General features: G+C 43.8%; 1 protein-coding gene across 1 annotated transcript in view; it reads right to left on the bottom strand.

Moving 5' to 3' along the window:
* furina (furin (paired basic amino acid cleaving enzyme) a) overlaps window positions 1-23,288 on the bottom strand; it is a 132,844-nt gene that overhangs the window by 100,053 nt on the left and 9,503 nt on the right.

Here is a 23,288-nt window from a genome sequence, read left to right as displayed (position 1 = left end):
ACACATACATATTAACTGTATATATGATGATTTCAGGTGTATCAGTACAGTACAGTAGAGGGACCCCCTGGGGACCCCCACATGGTAACTCTGTCATTTCTCAACCGTTTCGGACGTGGGGCGGCTCGCCAGAACCGGCCAGGCCCACTGGGCGCGTTTCCTGGGGGGTTGGATGTTCCAGGGACCCCCCGGGGACCCCCACGCGGAGTTGCACCACTTACTTCACAGGGGTGCGATTCTTTTTACAACGTAGCTCTGCAGGACAATGGCCATCTATAAGTGCGTGTGTGTGTGCGTGCATATATACAGTATGTGTATGTGTGTGTGTGTGTGTGTCCGTCCGGACCCATAAGGGTCCATTTGGTTCCAAACTATCATTTAGCTGGTGACCCCCTGGAACTCCCTCAATGACCCCTGGGGGTCCCCGGACCCCACTTTGGGAAACCAACTGTACTAGGCAGCGACAGAAGAACCTCCCTATGTTCACATATGTGTTAAATAAGTGTTACATTTCATAACGGGGCTCTGGTCCTGAGGATGGTCTTGTGTGAGCCATCTGTCGTGTTTTAATAAAGTCAACGCAGAGGTGATTCTGTGTGTGCAGGACTTTTGATTGTTTTAAAGGTATTTGTGTGGCTTTGGATCCCCTTGGCTGCACCACGGAAGAGAGTAAAGCAGTTTGGTGTGTGGAGTTGCTCTCAACTCAACTTATCTGGGGCTGAAACCGTGCCCAGATTTAGAGTCGTGCTGTACATCATACCGTAGATCACAGGCTGGCCACATGATGTCCGAGACCCACATTGAAGCCAAGCCGTTCCCATCATGATTTAAATTTTCTTTGCACAGTAGTAGTAGTGTTGTTGTTTTGACAGCAAACGTTGATTCAGTTTTGGTCAGAGTCTTTTGAATAGTTTTCATTTAGTTTCGGTCACATTTTAGTCACCTGGAATGTCTTAGTGTTAGTCTAGTTTTAGTCGACTAAATATCATAGGAATTTAGTCGACTAAATCTACTGTTGATTTAGTCGACTAAAATGTATTTTGGCGGGCCTTGAACTTGCTGAAAATAGCCGATCTACAAGCTCACAACGTGAATTAAAATGACATGTCTTTTAGTTCTACCGGATCTTTTCTACACTAATTCCCTAATTCTAGTTTTTTTGTTGTCAATATATTTATTATTTAGTCATAGTTTTAGTCATCATGGCTTAGTTTTTATTTAGTTTTTATTCAGTTTTCCTCTGTGTAATGCCGTAGTCGACAAACGTTTTATGTCATAGTTTTAGTCTACGGAATCAACACTATCAGGGATTGATTGAAGTAATTATTAACAGTTTGCAGAATGACAGTACATTTGCAGCACAACTCAATACAAAAACTGTTACCGATCGCATCGCTCCACAGGCTGGGAGCGTCTGTTGCATTCCAAGTTATTTTCCGGTGGGACGTCATCGAAAATGTTCCCCGCCATTTTAGCCGTGAATAACTCTTGATCTAAATCATTCCGTCCAATTCTAAGAAAAGATTATGTGTTAAGACAGCCCATCGCGGAACCAGGAACCCTTTAATTTCCTAGATGGCCTCCTCTCTTTCCTCCTTCCTTAGAGACACTGCCACGGGTGGCTATAAAAGTTTCAGGAAACAGAGCTCTGACTGGAAGCTCAGGGAAAGAAAAGCAGCCAGGGAAACTTTTCTTAAATCCATTTAGACGTTTTTATCTGAAAGCGGAACTGACAGAACATCCAGTAACCGAAGGAGCATTTCCACGAATATATAACACTGTGGTCTTTAAAGCCAGCTGCAGCACTGCACAGTGGGTGGCTGTAGCTGACCACAGTAAAGGCCTACTACACACCAAGATATTTGGTCCGATTATGCTGTCGGATGGGGGACCTTTTTTGGCTCTCGTCGACAAAACCCCCCGATCTGACGCAAGATCTGGTTTTGCTGTGTAAGAAGGCACTGCGAGAAGATCCGGCCCGTGATAATAGCGCTCGCCGATGCCTTCCCGAGCGTTTCTTAGATATCTAGCGGTTTTGATTTGATCTGTCGCTGACTGGACATCATACAGTAAGATGGTATACCCGGAATGCTCGCCTCTAAAACACGCTCGCCCTCGGTTTGTTTTTTCAGCCAACCTCACGCCGACCGCTCGGTGGGGAGGTTCTTGTATTCTTGTATTTGTTTTTGCTGAGAATAAGGTTAGAAACAGGTTTAGGGTTAGGTATAGTTTTATTGGGGTTGAGTTTAGGAATAGGGTTAGCTTTTGGCATCGTTTTACTGAGGTTAAAGGTATAATTCAGTGATTTCACTTAATTCAAATATCACTTATTTTTTCTTTTTTTTTGGATAATCCTCCCTACCATAGAGTGTGCTGACCATATAAGGAGTTCCTCCCTGTCCCCAGTCAGCCCCTGGGGTAAAAAAAACCCTAGTTTCAGTTTTGGTGGCGGGTGGCAAAGCCTTCATCCAATCAGGATGAGAGGGGCCTTCCTCCAATCATGATCGAGTGGGGGCGGGCCTTGGTGCACATGCTGTTGGCCTGTTGCACTTCCCCCACTGTAGAGCGTGCATGTGCACATTTTGTTACTGGGGTGGACTGGGTGGTTTTCCAAATCACCCAAATCACTGAATGCTCCTTTAAGGTTAGGTTTAACCGTTTAAGCATAGTTGTAAGGAAGGCTTTTAGACAGTATAGCAGAATAGAAGGAATTACTCTAGTCTGGTTGCCCTCTTAGAGATGCTCCGATAATCGGCCACTGTTCGCCAATATTCACTCCGATCGATGATCGGCAATTTACCCTATCTAGAGAAACCGATCTTTTACACTATTTAAGTGGTATAAATGTCAGATATATAGTATAATATCAATTTGCATTTTTGTGACAGGCCTAAACATTCTCCCCTTCCTCCCCACACACACAGGAACAGTTATGATGTGGGTTTTGACATAATTATAATAATTTGGGAAATATTAAAATTTGCCTCTGTATACGCACAAGATCGGCATCGACCATATCGGTATCGACCCGATCATGAGAAAAACGATCGGTGATCGGGATCGGCCCCCAAAAAACCCCGATCGGAGCGTCCTATCATTGTATTCATACAATAGGTGGACACAAATCTTATTATGTGACATTTACAGTAAAGCTACAGTGTTCTCTTCTCTTGGCCTGGCTTTGAATTGTACACAGAGGCGATTAAGGTCAATGCAATTACTGTAACAGTAGCAGCGATTACTTGGCAGCGCCTGGAAAGTAAAGTTGACCGCCAAGACCCATCTTATACAATCAATGGTGTCATCACGGTTTATAATGATGATAACACTTTGAATTTGAAGGTTTGTGGAAAACCAATCCTGTAAAGAGCACACATACTGGGGCCCTGCCAGCAGAGCGCACACACACACACACACACACACACACACACACACACACACACACACACACACACACACACACACACACACACACACACACACACACACACACACACACACACACACACACACACACACACACACACACACACACACACACACACACACACACACACACACACACACACACAGCCTGCCAAAGGCAAAGTTTTTCTGCACGATTTTGAAATAGGTAATTTAAGGGAGATGTCGATCAAGAAAGATATTCACGATATCCCCCCCCCCTTGACAAGAATAATAACCCATTTTGACCTGAGATCAGATTCTAAAAATGTATTCTATATCCTGAGAGTTTTCTGAAAAAGCTATGTTTCTATGTCAGTCGTTCTTCGATTTTTCTAAAATAGCAGACCTACAAGCTCGTAGCGCGCCACTCGGTGGAGCTCTATGAGCTTGTAGATCTGCTATTTTTCAATAGCTAAAGCATAACATGATGCTAACATCAAAAGGGGTTCCCGCCCAAAATGGGATAAATGAGCTCTTCCAACCGCATAATTCAAGATGGATATGTCGGGTAAGGAAAACGACAGAAAAATTATGAATGCCATCCAGCAGCAGCAGAGTAGAAAACAACTCGTGTCTCATCTACGCCTACATTAAGAGTGTGAGTAGCAATCACCATGGTGTCAGTGCATGCTGAACACATGGCTGGCTTTATTTCAGCACCCTGTCAAATCATTCAGAAATGAGCTGTGGAAAGAGAAGCATGCAGCCAACGATCAATCATATGCTGCTGCCGTTGAAAAGACTGGACAGTGTCAGTGTGCGCACGCCAAGCAAGCACTATATGCATGCTGTACATAATCTGTAATAAAGACTGGACAGTGTGTGCACACTAGGGCATTAAGCAACTAGTAAATCCACTAGTCGACCTTGTTGGTACTAGTTGACTAGTTGATAAGAAAAAGAAAAAAAAAAGTATTTTTTTTTCCCCGGATTTTGTACGCCTCAAGATCAGGTAGATTATAGTTATAGTCACCAATGTACAGTTTTTAAATGTAAATATTTATTTCAAAAAAATATATATATATATTTTTTTTAAACATAATAGGTGGTTAAACAACTAGTCGACTAGTAAACTAGGCAACTAGTCAACTAGTAAAAATGACTAGAAGTGAATGCCCTAGTGCACACCAAGCAAGCACTATGCATAATCTTTGTCCAGTAAACATCCTGCATGATAATATAGAAACTATAGAAAAAAGGTCTCTCCACCAGGTCAGGAACGTTTGTTGTGGGCGTGCATTGTTTGGTATCGAGTGATCATAGAAGTAGCGGGTGATATTAATAGCCAATAGAGCGTCGCAGCCTTTCAAGACGACGGCAGGCCAAGGAAATCATTTTTCCCCCATAGTCATTTCAAAAAGTATTTATTTAAAGATCTGTAAGCCTCGAACAAAGCCAACTTGGATCGTGACAAATCACAATGACAACAAACACAATATTGCAGGGCCCGGCCCTGAACAATCTGGCAAGGATTTTTTGAAAAATAGCAGATCTACAAGCTCATAGCGTGCCACCGAGTGGCACGCTACGAGCGGCGCGCTACGAGCTTGTAGGTCTGCTATTTTTGAAAAATCGTGAAAATATTTATTTCAGAAAACTGGAGGATTTAGAAGATTTTTTTTTAATTTCGTGGTCAGGCCTAAATGGGTTAAAAGGGCGGCATTTGTTCCTCAACGTAGAGGAAATTGTCTCCTGGTGGCACTATGAAGGGCAGAGGTTCCTTTGCCTCTAGGGAGTGTGCATACGTACGTTTTACACAGATCGGTGCAATTATAGGTAAAAGCACTAATCTGCCTGTTAGACGGACGGACGGACAGGGTGCAAAACAGTCTCTAAAGCAACTCAACATGTGGAGTCAATGTGTCATGTCGTGTCGTGTCATGTCATGTCAATGTGTACAGGATCAGTTTTCAAAAACAGTTGCGAGAACATCGACTTCCACTTTCACAGTTACACTTTATTCAACTCATTCAGCTGAAAAACCCCATGACCAAATAAAAATCACACCCGTGTGAACTGAGTGGTGCAACTCCCCCCCTCTCTCTCTCTCTGTCTGTCTCTCATTAGCAGGCAACAGTGCAGCACTATCTCTCTCTCTCCATTTCTGGCACAACAGTGCCACTTTTGGTACTCATTGGTACTCGTGCTCATAGTGACATAGTGGTCACATAGTTAGGTGAACACGGACATTGCTGTTCCTTGGAGTGGTTGCACCACTCAAAAAGGTACTTCTCTTCTTTACAGTACAACTTTTCTTAGTGGCATAACTGATCATTGGCTCCGTTTTCCCCCGAGATCAGATTCTAAAAATGTCTTCTACATCCTGACAGTTTTCTGAAAAAGCCATGTTTCTATGTCAGTCGTTCTTCGATTTTTCAAAAATAGCAGACCTACAAGCTCGTAGCGCGCCACTCGGTGGCGCACTATGAGCTTGTAGATCTGCTATTTTTCAATAGCTAAAGTATAACATAATGTGTGTGTGTGTGTGTGTGTGTGTGTGTGTGTGTGTGTGTGTGTGTGTGTGTGTGTGTGTGTGTGTGAGAAATAGCTCGAACCAGAGCTGGTTATTTAGTTAGGACCCACGACAGTGGTGTTCGATACGAACTTAACCGGGATATAGAAACCTCTACTTCAATGCTCTACGGTTGCTTAGCCATTAGCCAGTTATTCTGTCTCATCTAGAAGACTCGTGCCAAAGGTAATAGAAGCTATCCAAGGTATATGGGTTGTAAAGCCAGATACCTTGGTTCGTATGTGTTGACATGTTGGAGATACCGCGTGTGTGTGTGTGTGTGTGTGTGTGTGTGTGTGTGTGTGTGTGTGTGTGTGTGTGTGTGTGTGTGTGTGTGTGTGTGTGTGTGTGTGTGTGTGTGCGCGCACGCGCGCGAGCGGGGGGAATTTTGTATTGCATCGCGAGAAGTCAGCGAGTGAGTGTGTGTGAGTGCGTGTGCGTGCGTGCAATACACATACTATTTACCCAGCGTGTGCGTGTGTCTACGATGTGTAGCCATCCGTTACATGTGACACAGCTGAAACTGTCAAATCCCGCAATTTCCTTCCCATATTGAGCTGCAACGTAACTCTAGGATGAGCTGCCCGAAGGGCTGCGAAATTCTAATATATATACAGTTAATATGTGCGTGTGTGTTTGTGTGCGTGTTAGGTTGCGCACAGGTGGTGAAAAACAACCATGCCATTTCCGTGCTCATACCCAGCCAGCCAGGCAGGCACCCACACACACACACATAGCTCCGTGAGGGAGTGGTTGCACCACTCAAAAACAATAGCTTGATATTAAACACTGTCTGGGAGGTTTGCAAAATGATAAGCCATGCATAACAGATCACATTCTGATACAGTCCAATGACACACACACACACACACACACACACACACACACACACACACACACACACACACACACACACACACACACACACACACACACACACACACACCACACACACACACACACACACACACACACACACACACACACACACACACACACACACACACACACACACACAGAGCATCGTGAACACTTTTTGTACACTTTATTTTAGTACTGCATGAAAACATTTGCAGACAGTTATTTTCAGCCCATTTTGTTTTCGTTTCCTAAATAAGTCCACACGTACGTTTTGAATCTTATAACTTAGCAATAGACTTGAACAAGTTCTCCTCTTCATAGCAAGCGAACAGATGCAGCTTGTTCAAAGGCAGGCTCCTTTTTGCTTCAATATCAACAACTCCTGTGAAATGATTGCCTGGAAAATTTTAATGTTTCATAATTCATCACTGCGGCGGCCGTGACCTTGACCAGCTGAAGCTGAAAACTAGACAGATGCTCTCTCAGCAGAGGGCAAATCTCAGCCAGGAGGAATGCTCTCATTTTAATGACAGCACATGCAGTGACATTTCTACAAACGGCGACAATGCCGGGCATGTGGGATTACCAGTTGTCTCCACTGTCTGCCTCCTGTCTGTCTCTCTCTCTCTAGGGTTGGATTATCTGGCACCGAGTGATGAGTGCCCCGGGGGGACACCAGCCAACGCTCTGTGCTAGTAGACATCACAACACCAACGTGAAAATAACGAACAACAATGCAGATTGGGAACGATGAGGCCCCCGTAAGGAGCGATGCCCACTGGGAACGCAAAACGCATCACATGCCCCCTCCGTTAATACCTGTTGTAGCCGTTGTCAGAGTACTTAGTGCGGTAGTACTTAACTCATTTTGACCTGAGATCAGATTCTAAAAATGTCTTCTACATCCTGACAGTTTTCTGAAAAAGCTATGTTTCTATGTCAGTCAAAAACTAGCAGACCTACAAGCTCGTAGCGCGCCACTCGGTGGCGTGCTACGAGCTATTTTTGAAAAATCGACTGACATAGAAACATAGCTTTTTCAGAAAACTGTCAGGATGTAGAAGACATTTTTAGAATCTGATCTCAGGTCAAAAATGGGTTAAACCCCAGCTGCGCGCGGCGGGATTTACTCGTGCTAATTGGACCCGTGCATGTAGTTCCAGCTTTGACCAGTAAGGGCAGGTGGCTTCAACGTTGGCGAGCCGCTCTGGGGGCTTGGTCAGTACTATAACCGCATATTGATGACATCATGGATCTCCATATATATATATGAGCATACAATTACATGGAGAGAGAGAGAGAGACACAGACAGATACGGTTTCCATATATGGGCATAATTGGGACACGCGGACAGACGGATATTTGCAAATTTAGTAGATGATGGGTGGTTCTGGACAACCACCGATCCAACAGACTTTCCACACATCATTCCCTTGGGGGTCCCTGACGACACGGTGACGGTCAGACGGTTCTTGAGATAGGTGGCAGACTCACTCACTCATTTATAAGATCGAGAAATGCCATGGTCATAAATTGTGTCACATGAAAACTTAATGTACTGTCATGGCAAGCAAGCCGTGTGTGTTGAGCACACGTGCGTGCACATGCTGTACATGTTTCATATACACTGTTAAGTTACGAAGTGAGCCATGACATCACCCATTGGTTTCTGCAGACCCTTTTGAAACCACAAATGGGACCATAATTTACAAAAACTAAAAAAGGCATAATATGCCTTTAGTTTTTGTTTTATGATGATGAGTATTACGATGGACGGTAATGAAATGAAAAGGACTTTAAACCAGAGATTTAAAAAACATAATGTATTTATCAAAATGCTTAGTGCAAAGTCCACCCAAATACCCGTTCACTTGAATGGAGAAGGAAAGCAACACCTTCCAGGCCACTAATGAGAACTCATAGACTTCCTCATTGACTTCATTTTCAAAACCGGATCCTTGCCGCCTGCTTTGTTCAGATTAGGGCTAGAGACGAGAGGCATGCTGGCCCACAACATTCCATTCTCTCACAGGTTCCCGGTTCAAGCTGAACTTTGAGGATGCAGAGGGTAGGGGCAGGCAGGCTGCCGGGAAAGTACTTTAAAACAGTTTGGAGTTCCTCGAAGTTCCTGCTATAGATGCCTCTGGCCGTTGCTACTGGCTTGGCTGCTACGAGGAAATGACAGGAAGGCTGACCGACCACAACCACTCCCTGGAGTCTGACACCACACACCACTATGAAGTATGAACAGAACATTCAGCCAAAGTCACACAATGACTTTGACAAGGTGTCTTATTCAAAAAAGCCAACTTCATTGTCCATGGGGGATAATCCGATGTTTTGAACTTAAATTCGAGCATTTTTTTGTTTTCTTATCCCATTCTGGGGGCGGGAACCCCTTTTGGTGTTTTAACTAAGCATTATGTTATACTTTAGCTATTGAAAAATAGCAGATCTATAAGCTCGTAGCGCGCCACCGAGTGGCGCGCTACGAGCTTGTAGGTCTGCTATTTTTTTTAAATCGTGAAAATGCGGCACAAATCTTTGAATATATATTCTTTCAGAAGACTTTTTTTTATTTCGACGTCATGCCTAAATGGGTGGGGGGGGGGGGGTAATATCCACATTTGCCCCACATCTCAGCGTTGTAATGCCATATTTATGACAACATGCCTGTATGTCTACAGTCCACGTTCGCGACACGTCAAAAGTGCAACACGTTGTGAGCTTGTAGATCAGCTGTGTTCGTCGGTGCACGACATTGGCACACGACGTTGGTGCACAACTCAGTATAAATCACCCTTCATTTTAAGCTTTCCTCACTGAAACCACAGCTAAGTATCCACAAGCTAGCCTCAGGCCGCCAGCTTCAATGAGGAATATACTATACAACAAAGATTATGCTAACTGTAGCAGTTCCTTATCAGTCTTCTGTGGTAAATAAAAAAAAACACACAAATGCGGGCTCCCTGTAACTGGAAGACTAATGTATTGCATGGGGTTGAGGTGAACGTAGCCTGAGGTGAAAGCTGAAGCCAAAATAGATAATAAAAGTGGTGCAGCAACAGACAAACAAGCCAACCTGGTTTCCACAAAAAGGATAATCAAAGGTTTCAGGTTGTGTTGTTTTTGGCAGCAGATTTTGATTTTAGTTTTAGTCATAGTCTCTTAAATAGTTTATTTAGTTTCAGTCACATTTTTTAGTCACCTGGAATGTCTTAGTGTTTAGTCTAGTTTTAGTCGACTAAATATCATACGATTTTAGTCGACTAAATCTACAGTTGATTTAGTCAAACAAAATGTATTTTGGCGCCCCTTGATGCTGTCGTAATGACTGCCTTTTTCACTTGCTGAAAATAGCCGATCTACAAGCCCACGCTTGTAGATCGGCTATTTTCAGAAAGCAACTAATTGTAAAATGACTTATACTGGATCTCTTCCCCACTAACATTTTAGTCTAGTTTTTATTTGTTGACCAAATTGTCAGTATATTTAGTCTTAGTTTTAGTCATCATAGCTTAGTTTTCATTTAGTTTCCATTTAGTTTTCGTCAGTGAAAAAAGGTAGTCGGTGAACTTTATTTTCGTCTTAGTTTTAGTCGCCGAAAACAACACTGGCCCGTATAGGGGAAGGAGAAAGAGAGTGAGGAATGAGAGAGAGAGAGAGAGAGAGAGAGAGAGAGAGAGAGAGAGAGAGAAGGAGATGGAGATTATTTCACAGACGGCTAGTATTATAGGTCTGGTTAAGCCGTGGGAGGTGGTGACTGTTTTCTGTGGACTGAACCCACTTGTTGGGAAAGCTTCCCTATAAGAGCTAAACACAGCACAGGGCTCAGCTATTTCACATGCACCATAATTGTAGGCCTTGTGGTCTGCTTCGTGTATTGGCAAGTCGTGGAATGGCATGAGCTGGACCTTCGGGGGGGGAAACCTGAGAGCCCGAAGTATCTCTCCTCCGACAACCACTAGCGGAACACAGCTGAACACACTTAAGCAGACAAGGTCCGACTCCCCAAACAGGTCTGGTCGTACATGCCCTTGGAACGAGAGAAAAGTCACTGAGGCTTACCCCAACTATAGCCACCCCAGCATCCTGTCCAAAACAGTGGTGAACGTCCCCTTAGCTGAACTGTCGTCCGAGCTACGCAAAAAAACGTGGACACTTCGTCACACGACACTCGTGCTCTCGCAAAGCAAGGAGCACTTTAAAACCCTGGCTCGCTTTCTCAAGGCACTTGCAGTGCATTGAGACATATGACTACAGCAACGGCATGTCACAAAACCTGCGTCAGCCTTATAGCGTATACTTATTGGAGATTCTGTCAAGCTACATAATGGCATACCCCCCATAGTTCAGAGTGTACGTCAGTGTTCAAATATTCATGAGCAAACGCATCTCACAATAACTGATATATTCCACTTCCTTTCAGCAGCCCAAATAGAAATGTTCCCTCTGTCTTTCTCCTCCGTTTCCCATATGCATCTGTCAAGCTCATACTGAACCGAAGAATGTAATGCAGAGAGACCTGACTCAGCTGGTAATAATATAGATGATCATGCCCTGTTCGTTTCTGGCAAGCCTGAAGGCTATCAACATATTACTGGTGGAGACATTAAATAAAGATCACATGCCGAGTGTATTGTGGTATGAGGAGAGAGAGAGGGGGAGAGAGAGAGAGAGAGAGAGAGAGATATAGACAAGAAAAACATGCAGGAAGAGGAAGACAAATTAAAATGTGAATGTGACAGAGAATCTCAATGAGGTCTTGAATTGTCTAAAAGTCAAAAGAAATGCTTAACAGGATCAGGAATTCAGGAGAAAAAAAATATAAGATTTTCAGATAAAACCTTGACAGGGAGGGGAGATGTCGACAGAAAAATCAAGACTTGACTTGATCTTCTGGTACGACATGAATGAAGCACCGTATGTTAATTTTTGATGCATTATTGATTCAGTTAAAGAAATATATTTTATGTTGTAAATATATTTTATGCAACTGAATCAGCATTTTTGTGCACTGTGATGTAGCGTCTCAAGTTATTGTGGCTGCTTGGCTCGGTGTGCGAACTAGAATGAATTTGGACTTCTGAAAGGTCTCACGTTGCATCTCATTAACCCATTTTGGGCCGGACGGGAACCCCTTGGTGTTTTAAGCATTACGTTATACTTTAGCTGTTGAAAAATAGCAGATCTACAAGCTCATAGCATGAACTTGTAGGTCTGCTATTTTTGAAAAAAAATCGTGAAAATGTGACATTGCCAAGCCCCCAGAGCCAAACGTTGAAGCCGCCACTGGCCCTACTGGTCAGAGTTGGAACTGCAGGCGTGGCCATGCATTTAGCATGAGTAAATCCCGCACAGCTGGGGTTAACATTGAACGGTCCTTAGCACTTCCGCATTTTGACCACCGGACAGGACGACGTGTACCCCTGCGCGCGCCGACAGAGTGCTAAGAAATCTGTGTTTTTCAACATTCATGTATCCAGTGTGGCTATAGTTGCCTAGATACCTGGATGTTACCACCAGCACCTGATCCATCACGTGAACCCAGCACACAGCTCAAATATCTGGATCTGTTACAAGTTAGCAGGCCTCCTATTACAGAGAAATAACCACTAGAAACTAAGTCATAAAAAATGCAAAAAAACCTAAATGCCGCATTCCTCCCACACGGCCCGGTCTCCATTAGGCTGGTTGCAGGCTTTTAAAAAAGGTTCACCTCATTGTTTTCATTGTAAAAAAGGGCTTATCTGATCTGAGCCGGGGCCGGCGGGAGCCCTTTCAAAATACAACACAAATAGCCGTGTATGTGTTCATCGGGTGGGAGGCTGTTCTGTGTCCATCTCCGTTTTGGGAGTATAAAGTGAGAGGCTGATTCACACACGGGCCTAGATATGTGACGAGCATCACAGGGGAACCACTAGTCTCAGTCCTGGTTATTTAACCCATTTTGACCTGAGATCAGATTCAAAAAATGTCTTCTACATCCTGACAGTTTTCTGAAAAAGCTATGTTTCTATGTCAGTCGATTTTTCAAAAATAGCAGATCTACAAGCTCATAGCGCGCCACCGAGTGGCGCGCTACGAGCTTGTAGATCTGCTATTTTTCAATAGCTAAAGCATAGCTAAAGCATAACATAACATTACATAATGCTAACACCATTAGATCCAAGCCACTGGCATTACCAGCAACTTCCAGGAGTTTATTAAATGTGCCGAATTGTCAGCCAAGGCCCGGTCTCTTGAGTACTCGCACAGCACAGAACAATGAGTCCAACTCGAGCTTCCCTGGAAACAAAAGACAATTTAATCCACCACTATCTGTCACCGCATACTTTATATAAAGACTTATGGGAAATATCTTACGGTTTCATTACATGATTGATCGTTTTTCATATTCGACAAATCCAAAGAAAATCAAAAAGAAATCTCCACAACTCTTCAGGAGGAGTCTCCTCCTTCTGCTCGGCAACCTTTTTCCCGAGAAACATAAAAAAATAAATCTAACGGAGAGATTTCAATTTGATCAAACGGTAAATTAACCCAGCATGTGAACTGAACTGAACTCGTCTCCCGAGTCCCAACCCCCTCAGTGCAGTGTGAGTGAGTGTGCATAGTATAGTATATGCCTTGAGAGAGTAGGAGAGAGTTGCTTGTCTGTGTATATTTGTGTCCCCTCAGCACATCTGGCTCTTGTTACAGACCCTCTGACCTGTGTGTGGTGCCTCTCCAACCCGCCTCCCCCCCCTCTCTCTCGTGGGAGAGCAGGGTAAATGACTGAGCGGTGCCGGGGACTCTTATTGCCGGAGTTCCCAGGGCCCAGGGCCCCCTCTGACAATCTGGGTGTCCTCCTCAGCCTCTGCTGTAGGTTGGGTGGGAGAGACGGCCGCCCCGCTGACCGATTGGGGTTTTCTACTAGCTCGTCAGGATCATGTTTTTGCTTTGGGAGGGAGGGGTGCGGCCCAGTGCTGGTCCAGCTCGGTCCAGACATTTTTTTGGTATCATCCTCATGACATTATCCCAAAGCCAAACACTGATAGCAGGGGTATGATACATGAGTTGTTTTCACTTCTCAGGACATTTCCTTTGCGGCTACCATTCTCACGGGTCTCATCAGTGGCAGTTTTATGAGCATATCTCGCCAATTCCGTTAATACCTTCTCTTTTTTTTGGCTAGGAAAGTAGTTAGTGCTGGCAGACGTTGATTCCCGCCCCCCCCCAACCCCCCCATCATGTAGAATTCCGGATCCATCATAAAATATGAATTAATGCTAAATATTTCAAGTTTAAAACATGTGTAAAATACAGCGGAGCCTACAGGCAGTGTAAGCCTGTTGGGTTCAGCCCGCTGGGTTAGTGTTAACGAGACAAGACAGTTAACTCCTTAACTGCTCCTGACGCCGGGGTTTGGCGGTGTGTGTGGTAGAACGGGTATTGCATAACCGGAGAGGCATTGGTAAATGGTGCATTTATATATATAGCGCCTTTATCCAAGGCGCTTTACAGAGACTTTGACACCAACTCTGGGGGAGCCCACAGGGTTCGAACCGGGAACCTTGCGGTTCCCATCCAGTCACTCTACCCCTGAGCCACTGCCGCCCCTATACATTGAGAGTACAGTAAGAGTACAGTAAGAGCACAGCACGACTACAGCACGAGTACAGTACAGTACAGTATATATATATACACACACGTGTATGTGTCTCACTCAGACACACCACAGTTACAGACAAACAACAACAACACAATCGCCATCGACGACAAGACAGAGAAACACAGCCGCTCGGTCCGTACCGCCATTCATTGGAGACTCGATTACCCAGCAGCCCCAGAAGCGAGCGTCGGTTGTTTTTATTTTCCCGGTCACGTGATCCAAACGTGTGACGTGGTGGTTTCCTAGTCCGGCATCGGAATTGTAAGTCTTAAAAGTTAAAAATCGGCCAATAAAACAAATAAAACATAACTCGGGGAAACTCGTGGTGGGCAGGGAACGAGGTCTATATCAATAAAGTCGGGGAAACTCGGGTTTAGCAGTAGACTGTTAACCCATTTTGGGTGTTTTAAACATTATGTTATAATGTAGCTATTGAAAAATAGCAGATCTACAAGCTCGTAGCGCGCCACCGAGTGGCGCGCTACGAGCTTGTAGGTCTGCTATTTTTAAAAAATCGTGAAAATATTTATTTCAGAAAACTGGAGGATTTAGAAGGATTTTTTTAAATTTCAAGGTCAGGCCTAAATGGGTTAATGAAATGTGTTTCTCACCATAAGACTGCAGTGCTCAGAAGGGGCTCACAGACAAAAGTGAGTCAGATTATCACACTATAGCAGTATGACCAACCTTGAAGTTACATCTGTGGCCGATGGGCATGGGCACCACATAAAGTCCAACCACAGAAAAACAACAGAGTTGATATCAACTTAAGACGGACATAAAATTCCTGCGTGGTGGACTTATTTTGGTACAGACAGATGTGCGTAGGTGTGATCTCTTTTCTTTTCCACTGGCCTGCTGCTGCACGTACCACTAGTGGTAGTGAGGGTTTGATTGAGATAGCTGGCTAGAGAACCAGACAACATCCAAAGTGGACATTTTAACCCATTTTGACCTGAGATCAGATTCTAAAAATGTCTTCTACATCCTGACAGTTTTCTGAAAAAGCCATGTTTCTATGTCAGTCGTTCTTCGATTTTTCAAAAATAGCAGACCTACAAGCTCTTACCGCGCCACTCGGTGGCGCGCTATGAGCGCAAAGACGCAAATCAATGTATTAATAAATGTAATAATTGTAATTACAGCAGATAATTATGTAGGGTAATTTTCTCCCCCCCCCCCGTAGAGATTCAGATACAAATGTGATCCTTTGGTCAATTGTGGCCAACATCAGTCGCCATCGTTTCCGTCTCTCTCCCCCCTTCCGACTATACAGCGAGTCTCCATCTCAACACCACACACAGGACAAGTCAATCTCTGCAGCTCATTATAGCCTTCATCAAAGGACAGCCTCGAGATGGCCTGATAATCTGGCTCCACTTAAGTGTGATGGAGGGTGGGAGAATGAAATAAAAAAGGGAAGTTCTCCCATTGACAGGAGGAACACTCCCGAAACAAAGACACCGGAACCGAAAGACACTGCGTTTTTTGCCACAATGCTCTGCACCACAGATGAGACGCATTCCACTCGGGGTGTATTAATAATGGGACCCATTCCAGGTCAAAAAAGGGTCCCAGTGATCCAGTCCTATAGAGAGTTCAGGCTGAATAATGGTTCAGCCATATTGCTGCAGCGCTTCCAACGAAGCATCATCGTTCTATTTGAAGTGTCCTACACATGTTGTATGGAGAGCTGCACGCTCCGTTAGACCTGTCAGCTCTCATTGGCTGACGTAGAACAGAACCGCAGGACAGACAGGAAGCCGTTAAACATTAATACAGAAGTAAGTCAGCTTTACGGAACATGGTAAACCATCATGTAAGATTTACAGGAAAGCTATAGCCTATTTAAGCCTTGTGGAAACAGTCAAGGGACTTAGAAGTTCCGACTAAAATCGACTAAAATCGACCATAGATTTAGTCGACTAAAAACCCATGACATTTTAGTCGACTTAAACTAGACTAAGGCCCGATTCATACTCCTATTTTACCGCTGTAGTGGCGAAATTATTATGGCTTGTCGGAGATTTTCAGTGGCACCGAAGAGCCGACTTTAGGACGGTTCCAGGGACCCCCCAGAAGCAAAGATTTGAGTTAAAAACGTTCGCTCTGACAGAATATATATTCAAAGATTTGCGCAACATTTTCAAGATTTTTCAAAAAATAGCAGATCTACAAGCTCGTAGCGCAGCACTCGGCGCTATGAGCTTGTAGATCTGATATTTTTCAATAGCTAAAGTATAACATAATGCTTAACACACCAAAAGGGGGTTCCCGCCCAGAATGTGTTTAAACGGTTAATACAATGAAGCCCATGTTACAAAACCAGCTCAATCTGTGAAACCCCTGCATTTCTTATCTGAGGTCTTACAGGCCTGGAACAGTTTGACAGTCACAAACTGGACGTCTGGCAGAAGCTGACTTGGTGTTTAGTGGTGTTTACATGGTGACACAGAACAATAGGGGACTCAGGAAGCACCTGTGTGTGCAGCCCGGCAGATCCTGGAGTGTGCATTGGCTGGCTCCTCTTGGCCGCTCAGCATGCAGCTTCCTCCCAGCAGTCACCTCCTCCCGGCCAATCATATATCGTCTCTCATCTTTTTTCCAGGCAATATCTTCTTCAACCCCCCCCCCCCCCCCCCTGTTGTTGTCTCACACAGTTAAACAGCGTCACTTCTCCAAGGGGCAATTACAGGCTCTATGGCCTTCATCATCCTCTCCTTCTTGGGGTCTGTTTTATTATATACGAGCTCAGCTGGCCCTAAAATGAAGCTTCGCTTTAGCAATGTGCAGGGGGGGAGGGGAGGGGGGGGGGTCAAATACAGAGGGCTCAGGTCAGCTACGATTTATCACCGTCTAGACGGCTCAAACCCAGCAGTTATTGGAGACGTGATGGGTAAATGAGTTGGGAGACATTTACAGAAAAGAAAAAAAAAACATTCCCATGAATGAACATGTGATTATATTTATTTATGTCACTCCAAAAGTGTCTTTATCCTCATGGAAGTCCTGTATAATCGTGTATGGAAGATTGGAAGTACGGAAGTCAGGAGCACGGACAGAAGAGATGGACTGGTAACATACATAATGTACATACAGCAAAGCAGCGCATTCAGATTTTACGGGGGCCAGTTTCGAATTGCAGCCGTCCGTAGGTGTCCTTTGAGAGCGGTTTTGAAGGAGTCAAGGGATTCGCATGTCTTAATGACTGTTGGTAGGGCGTTCCACATTTTGGTGGCATAGGAGCGAAAATAATTTAGTCCCTTGTTTGTGCCGAATCTGGGTTGTACATGGTTCGTTGCACTCCCTCTGGTGTTGTGGGTGTGGACTTCGTTAACATTAAGGAAGTATCTAGACAGGTACATGGGTATCTTGGTGGTGTATGTGGTGGATGGTGTATGTGGTGGTGAATGTGATTCATAGTATTGTTAGGTGCAGTTGGTTCTGAACTCCTGACACTTCGACTTAACCATGTTCAACAGGCAAATTAAAAGCAAAAAACTCTACAGTATACATCCTCCCCTTTGTTAAAGGTCAACTGCTACGAATGAATTACCAGGAGGCTAGAATCGTAAACGAGAAGCAACATAAAGAACAAACAAACAAAAGGCACTAAATCTAGGATATCCACTCCACTTCCCGTATACACTTCAGAAATTATGTTTGACTTTATTGTCCCAGAGGGAGATTTGTTTTCACAGCCCGTTCAAGAAAACAAATGCGTTAAAGCATACACAGCAACACGTGACAACACCACATTAAATCACAATAGATACAGTCATACATATTTAGCACACACCGTCAGCGAGGCAGTTTGTTTAACCCATTTCGACCTGAAGACGATAAAAAAAGGCTTCTAAATCAAAACATTTTTCTGGAAACCTTGTTTCTATGTCAGTGGTGCTCAACAATTTCATGTCAAGGACCCCCAGAATTATCTGTATTTGGCCACGGACCCCCATCTGAAAATATGTAGTTCCAGGGACCCTCCCCAGAAGCAAAGACTCGAGTTAAAAACGTTCACTCTGAAAGAATATATTCAAAGATTTGCGCCACATTTTCACGATTTTTCAAAAATAGCAGACCTACAAGCTCGTAGCGCGCCACTCGAGTGCCGCGCTATGAGCTTGTAGATCTGCTATTTTTCAATAGCTAAAGTATAACATAACGCTTAAAACACCAAAAGGGGTTCGTGCCCAGAATGGATTAATGCAGAAATGGCAGAGCAGCTCACAACTCCTGCTAAAAGCAAGCGAAATGCACAAATCATCCCACTTCCAATATTCTCACTTCACTGTGGTGAAAAATAGGCCATTACATAAAGTCACGCTACATTATCAAAGGGTTGGGCCCTGGAACAGATCAAGGAAAAAAAAAAGCTCAAGTCATCTGATATGATATATGCAGAGATAGGCCATGTGTCTTGTGGTCTTGTGTAATGTGCCATTGTGCCAGGGAGGGCACAGTTCTCCAAAGACAATCCATTCATTTTAAGGCGAGGCCCTGGGGTGAACCAGCAGAACAAGCTACACAAGCATTTGAGTTGCAAAATGGCCACACGTTTGCACTTCATCATAAAAAAGGTATAGTTTCTATCAGCCACCCACAAGTGACAGAAACCACAGAATGTTCAGAGAAACATGGCAACCGCATGGTTTCAAGAAATACTATAATAAGCCCCCTTTGAAGTTCGTGGTTAGAACACAATGAGACCTTATATCAAATGTAAAATTAGCTTCCACCTTCCACAGCTGCCTATAAATAGCCTAATAGAGGGTATGCGCATGCTTAAAGTGAATGGCACATCGAGTGGCAAATCGAGTGGCAAACAGTTTGCAACAGGCAAAGTGAGTTTAACATTGTTTAATGTTGTTTAATGCAATCTAATAGGACTTTTCTGTGTGGACGTATGGGCTGTCAAGGCCAGAGAGTAGTTTTTTATCCACTCAGTAGGCGTTCCTGCATAACTTCCTGGTTTGATGATGATGTCACACGCATACTCTCTATAGACGTCGATGTGAAACTGGTGAATGGTTAGGATTATCTTGTCAACAGCAACCTAACCTGCTTCCATATTCCAGTCAGTTTCCAACACAGGTGTGGTGAGACGAGGAGAGAACAAAAAAAGAAAATGTTCCAGTACACAAAGCCTTTGAATAATAACAGCCATTAGGCTTTTTTTAAGTATTTAGTTCTGCAAGACAAATCCTGCACAGGTGGGTCTACTTTTGTTAAGTCGCTCTGGATAAAAATGAATACAGTAAATTGAGTTGTATCTTTAAACCAATGGGTTTTATGTGATTTGTAGTAAAATGTCAAGTTGGAAAAATAAAGCAACGACAATACCACTCGACGATGACAGTTATATTAACTTTAGTATTTCAATCAGGGGAGTGAGAACATTATGCCAGAAGCAGTAAACTTTCTTGGACAAAGTGAATCCTTAAAATAGCTTCACACAGCATATAAGTTATACAGGTACATCATTGTTAATTGCCTCAGGTAGAGCAGAAATAAAATGATATAAAACTGTGGTAAAAGTATGTTAGAAGTTGCCCATCGATTTGGTTAACTTTAACCCATTCTGGGCGGGAACCCCTTTTGGTGTTTTAACTAAGCATTATATTATACTTTAGCTATTGAAAAATAGCAGATCTACAAGCTCGTAGCGCGCCACCGAGTGGCGCGCTACGAGCTTGTAGGTCTGCTATTGGGTTGTAGCTTGTAGGTCTGCTAAACGGGTTACACAGAAGCCAAACATGACAGATGAAAGTACAGTCACTTTTTGGACGGCGTGTTTGATCCTTATTGTTGCCCATTCTATAAATCACTGAGGACAGCTTTGTGTGTCTCTGTACTATGAGCACGGAATGTGCTCAGCTGATTGGCTGACAGGCTGAGCACAGAATGTGCTCAGCTGATGTATGATTATGTTGATAAGAGTGCCACTCACTTCACACGAGTCCGATTTTTTTTGGAGTGGTGCAACACGTGCTTATGGAGCTATGTGTGTGTGTGGGTGTTGTGGCTGGGTGGGTGCGTCCACCACCTGTGCGCAACCTAACACACACACACACAAACACACACGCACATATTAACTGTATGGTGATTTCAGGTGTGCCAGTACAGTACAGTGACAGTACAGTACAGTAGAAGGACCCCCACATGGTAACTCTGTAATTTCTCAACCGTTTCGGACCGCGGGGTGCGGCTCGCCGGGAATCGGGCCGGCACCCTGGGTGCGTTCCTGTGGGTCTGGAACTAACTCCTGTAGGTCTGCTATTTTTTGAAAAATCGTGAAAATGTGCCTGAAATCTTTGAATATAATATTCTTTCAGAGAGAGTTTTTAACTCAAATCTTTGCTACCGAGAGGGTCCCTGGAACTACATATTTTCAGATGGGGGGGTCAGCGGCCAATGTCATATATATATTTAGGGTTCCTTGACTTGAATATGTTTGAGAACAACTGACATAGAAACATGGGTTTTTAATAGAACTGTCAGGATTTAGAAGACTTTTTATTTTCTTCATACATACAACACCCTTTTAGCATTTCCTGGGCAACATGCAGCCCTTAAACCCCATACCCTGAAGAAGGCAGCTGCATCTGCCCGAAACGTTCCTAATCTGCGTCCTAATAAATAAATCGGCACTTTGGCTATCAGTGTGTGGCGGCCACTCTTTTGTCTTTTTAAGACTTATCTTTTTTTTAGATGTTTCTGCCGTGAGCTGGCACCACTACTAAGACTGGTGTGCGTTTTTAGCATCCTGCCGGACGGTGTTAACACCATGCAACCCATACCCAAAAGGAAGGTGGAGGATTGTAACGGCTTGTACGGCTGAAGGGCGCAAACAATAGAAACAATCAGTAGAGTCGTAAAAATAAAATAAAAGAAGCTGCCCCAGCAGGCAGGTCTTTGATCCTCCCCTCAATCTCTCCACCACTAAAATTAATCCATTTTGGGCGGGAACCCCTTTTGGTGTTAGCATTATGTCATACTTTAGCTATTGAAAAATAGCAGATCTACAAGCTCATAGCGCGCCACCGAGTGGCGCGCTACGAGCTTGTAGGTCTGCTATTTTTGAAAAATCGAAGAACGACCGACATAGAAACATGGCTTTTTCAGAAAACTGTCAGGATGTAGAAGACATTTTTAGAATGTGATCTCAGGTCAAAATGGGTTAAACACCTGCAAATGCCAGCAAAGGGCTGACAGAAAAAGGCCTCCGCCTCACAGAGCCGGGGACATACCACGCATGACCATACACACATCCTTTATGTCACGGAGATGGAACGGGAACACTCGTTCATTTCTATAAATTTTTAGGGAAACTGGCTCTGCTCCCATCGCTTCTAAGTGCGAGCTTAATTTTTCCAATGTGCATTAAATCTCCTCGCCAGGGGAAATTATGAATATCAAGTCGATCTTTATTACATAGTCATAGTCATCACACGCAGTTAAAAGCTTGCCCTTCATCATCTCAAAGTTAAGCCATTTTGGGCGGGAACCCCTTTTGGTGTTTTAAACATTGTTATAATTTAGCTATTGAAAAATAGCAGATCTACAAGCTCATAGCACGCCACGGTCTGCTATTTTTGAAAAATAGTGAAAATGTGCCTGAAATCTTTGAATATATGTTCTTTCAGAGCGAGTTTTTAACTCAAATCTTTGCTACTGAGAGGGTCCCTGGAACTACATATTTTCAGATGGGGGGTCAGCGGCCAATGTCATATATATTTGGGGTTCCTTGACATGAATAACTGACATAGAAACATGGGTTTTTGAGTGGTGCAAACCACTCCAACAACTGGCTTTGTACCCGTGTACCCGTGTTTGTTCGTACCAAAAAAAACGAGCATGGTTGCTATGGTTAGTATGCGACGTCACAGTGACATCACAGATATCACGTCAGAGTGAATCAATCTCTATATAAATGTGTAGTTGCACCACTCAGTTCACATGGGTGTGATTTGTTAATAAAACTGTCAGGATTTAGAAGACTTTTTTTTTTTTAAATTTCAGGCCTAAATGGGTTAATGCATGCCATGATGCTGCGTTATGAACAAATCCCCCCCTGATAGGCTGTAAGGCCGAACGGCTGTGGATTGTTTTATGTGCTTCCTTAATGAGGTGTAGATGTGGTAACGTATGGCTGTGTACCGTATGGGCAGTTTCCTATAAACAGCAACAGCTATATAGCCAGCCAGCTAGTCGTTCATTTATACAGGGCAGGCTGTGAGTTTAGGAGCTTTTAACCCATTTTGACCTAAGATCAGATTCTAAAAATGTCTTCTACATCCTGACAGTTTTCTGAAAAAGCTATGTTTCTATGTCAGTTGGTCGTTCTTCGATTTTTCAAAAATAGCAGACCTACAAGCTCGTAGCGCGCCACTCGGTGGCGCGCTATATGAGCTTGTAGATCTGCTATTTTTCAATAGCTAAAGCATAACATAATGCTAACACCAAAAGGGGTTCCTTCCCAATAATGGGTTATAACCCTAACATACAGGTAACTGCACAATACCAAGCAGCACCGTCTAACCACTGGACATAAAGTACATCATAAATATCATCATCATCATAACTACCACCATTCCTCAAAAAGATCACCCTCATAGCCAGGTCATAAGAGTCCTTAACGGCTTAAATGCACGACATCCCACATAATTCAGAAAGGCAGGCAGGCAGGCAGGCAGTACAGAATGTTTTTGCTATACCTTTTCCTAGAATTTTGGCCCTGGCCACACCGTGTTTGACTATGCAAACTAAGTGGGGGGGCTGGGCCGAGAATGCTTGCGTGCATTGCTTTT

Source organism: Electrona antarctica (genome assembly GCF_951216825.1).
Source record: "Electrona antarctica genome assembly, chromosome: 3".
NCBI classification, from domain to species: Eukaryota; Metazoa; Chordata; class Actinopteri; order Myctophiformes; family Myctophidae; genus Electrona; species Electrona antarctica.
The sequence above is the reverse complement of the archived record's forward strand: the minus strand, read 5'-3'. Positions and strand labels throughout refer to the sequence as shown.